We start from the raw sequence: 3,691 nt of genomic DNA on the forward strand, positions 1-3,691 counted from the left end.
ACACACACACACACACACACACACACACACACACACACACACACACATTCCGTCTCCGGAGGCACAAAGTTGTTTTGCAGATAGAGTTCTTAAGCACAAAGGTCCTGTTTGTTATTGGGTTTCTGTTGTTGGGTTAGGGTTTTGATTTGGTTTTTTATTGGTTTGTCTTCTCAAGTCAAGAAGATACTCAAATTACACAATCTCCCAAATAATTTCTTAGGCAGTCTGATCAACATAACCATGAATGTCACTGACTGTGGAAAGACAGATGCACACTTCAGAAAAGAACTAAGAATTTCTTTGAGGCTAATCAATCTATCAACAATGAATTCTTGACAGACTTCTTGAAGACACGGTGTTCAGGTGGCAATTCTTTATAAGACATCAGGGAGATTATATTTCCCCTGCTGAAAGGCACAGCAATCAAGTCACATATTTGCTGAATGTCCTCCAAAAGGAGATAATTGTACTAGAGGGCCAGAAAAATATAAAGAAATAGCAGGCTTGTTTTCTGCTCTCCAGAAGGCAACATTTCATTCAACATTAACTGAGTGCCTAGCATGTGCCAGGCAGAGTACTTAGTGGGGATTCAAGGGGGTATAAGAGAGACACTTGGAAAAGTCAAGTCAGTTCAGAGATATAAGACGGAGAACACAGTCCCTGTGTGGGGAATCTTACAATCTTGCTTAGCAGATAAAATTTACACCCATTAAACAATTAGAGGCTAATACAAGGTAGTAGTTAATCAGTTGTTAAATTGGGCAGAGCAAGCTGTTACTGCTGTTTCAATAGCAGTACGAAACCACGAACAAATGAACAAATCACTGGGTCCAAGCTTCTTTAAACAAAGATGATATGGGCTTTTTTTCTTTCTTTCTTTTAAAGATAGATGTTGGCACTGAGATGGTACTGGATTGGGGCTTATGATTGTTTATTCTTCTCACTACTGGAGCCACAAAGGAGTTACACAGGTAGAAGAACCTGCAAGCACTAAAGAGACCTCTCTCAGGCAGGCCAGGGTTCAGCAAAACACCCTCCATGTCGTATCATCTTTGTCACGGGTACCAAAGTTTCCGGCTGTTAAACGGGTGGCCAGAATGCATCTTCTTGCTGAACAGAGGAATAGTTATCACTGTGCATCGAGCAGAAACCTAGGTGCAGAAAAGAGAAAGTCCACTGCTTTGGAAGACAAGCCTATCTCTAGAATTACAGATGCTACAATTTGCAAGCCAAACGTAAAGACAAGGCTCCAGTTGAAGCAATCGCTTCCTTTTCTTCTCAGGTTTCCTGTTCCACTTCCAAGCCTTTCCTTTCCCTTTTCTTACCTCCAGCCAAATCCTATTCAAAATCCACTTTGACCCCTTTTCCCTGACACCTACCTACTCCTATAGCCTGATTTATACCTTTTAACGTCCAAACCTCACGATTTACCATTTATTTACAGAATGTGTCTAATTTTCACCCATTCATGACTTCAAGCTTCTGACAGGCAGCAGTGAGCTTTGGAATCAGACAAACCTGGTGGCAAGAGCAACTCCACGGTATTTCAGCTGCGCGACCTGTAGACAAGATAATCTGTCCTGGGTTTCCAAAGAGGAAACTGGGGACCACGTAATAAACCCGCCTCACAGGGTTTTTGGTGGCGGCGGGAGACTGAAATAACAGGTCAGCCATTGCTTGGTGCCCGGCACACAGATACGTAGTCATCCCAGGGGAGAACTGGCCCCAGGCTCTGGGCGTGTATTCTAAGCGTGTTCCTGGCTTAGAAAAATTGCATCGCACTTTGCGCGGTGGATTAATTTCATCTTCCGACAAATCCCTAACTCTGTGGGGCGCCCAGCACAGACGCACACTAGGATCCGTCCACCCGGGCCCTCTCCATCCCAGAAGCAAATCCGCCCTTCTGAAGAGTCTGCCTCCTTCCGCATCACCATTTTCCCCCCTTCTCCCCGGCAGCCAGGACAACCCACGACATCCCACCCGCTCCAACCCGGAGAACCGGATCTGGTCCCTCGAGTGAGGCCAGCAGCGCGCCTGCGCCGCCCGGCAGCCTCGCGCATGCCCGCTGTCTCCTGCCGCTTTTCCCCAGGTGCGCGAGCTCTCAGACTCCCGCGGTTCCGGGACGCCGAGCGCGGTTGCCCTCCCGGCTTCCGCCTCCCCCTCCGTGGGCGGCGCGTCCTTGCACCCGGCAGCCAGGCGATGACGTTGTGACGCGGGCGGGCCGTGGGTGGGCGTGGAGCGAGAGCAGGGATGGGGGTGGAGAAGTGGGGAGCTCCAGCCTGTGGTTAACCGAGAGGAGCTTTGTCTTGCTACTCGCACCGCCCACGGAATTTCTCCGGTCCGCCTGTGACCTGGAGGGCGGTTGCAAGTAGGATTTCTCACCTTCGACTTCGTGTTCCTGGAATGTCGGGGGCTGACTGAACATCATCCGAGAGCCCGCTTCATTTGCTCATCCTGGTTAAGCCCCTTGGAGAAATGCAAAGAGCTCCCTTTGGTGGAAGCACCGTTGCGTACCAACCCTTCTATGTGTTCCCACTGACTCCCCACACTAGTTTGCAAGGGAATCAAGGCCCCGAGAACTTTGGAAACACGTCCAAAGTGATACTGCTTATATGATGGTTCCAGTATCTGATCAGTGAAGCCTCCGCATATAAATATGGCCCTCAAATTGTTGAATAAATTAAAGCACTAAAAAAAAAGAGACACATTGGGAGTAACTCATTAGCAAGATTCCTTCTCCCTAAAGCCAATAAGGCATGGAATATTACCTAATCCAGGGAAGGTGGTAAACCTCATACCATCTTTCTGCTTGAGTGGAGAAAGGAAGTCTCCTAAAAGGTGTCGTGCATCCAGAGTAGGAAATAAAAAACTAAGAATTTTTAATGTATTAACATAACTTTTTTTTAAAGCCACCCATCAGAGCAAAAGCAAGTCAACTCTGCCCACCAAAGCTATGGGAGTCAGCAGGCTCTGGGGTCATTTCTATTATTAAAGATGTTGGCTCTGGTACTGCTTAATCTGAGGTGTTACATGAATAATAATGATCATGTAGTATCTGATAAGTGCAAAAGCAGTAGGAGTTGACAGTTCCTGTAAAAAAAGAGTGGAATTGTGATGAAGATAAAAGAAGAGATATTCATAATTGAAAATGATGAGAGAATGAGAATTGCTTCATTTGTACACAGATGACTTCCTTGGATAGTACTGACGATTCTGAAGATAAAAAGGCAAATTATGCAACAGGTAAAACATGATACACCTATGCTCTTGACAGCGAGAGACTGGAAAAGTGATTGATAGAATGGAAAAACCTTGGAGTATGATGCAAGAGATAAGCTTCTAAGTCAGATGCCTACTAACCTAATCTGAAGTCAGTTAAGACCAAGTATTTGTTCTAGAACTAAAGCTTAGGATGGTAAATTTTTTGTTTTCCGGCAAAGTGTGGTTCCATGGGCTCAAAGCACTAATCAAATGTTCATAACACCTGTGAGTTACAGGGCACAAAGCTGCTAAAGTGTTACTTTCAATACTTGAAGAGATTATCTAGGAGGAAATTACCTACACTCAATTTCAAAGTACAGTAAGTCCCCTACATACGAGCCTTCAAGTTGCGAACTTTCGATGATGCGAACGCACGTTCCATCAATGTCAGGCGTGAGTGAAATTGCAGCTTGCCCTCCATCTCCTATTG

The sequence above is a fragment of the Aethalodelphis obliquidens genome, unplaced genomic scaffold (genome assembly GCF_003676395.1).
Source record: "Aethalodelphis obliquidens isolate GAN/ISIS:26980383/991018 unplaced genomic scaffold, ASM367639v1 scaffold6, whole genome shotgun sequence".
Classification (NCBI taxonomy): domain Eukaryota; kingdom Metazoa; phylum Chordata; class Mammalia; order Artiodactyla; family Delphinidae; genus Aethalodelphis; species Aethalodelphis obliquidens.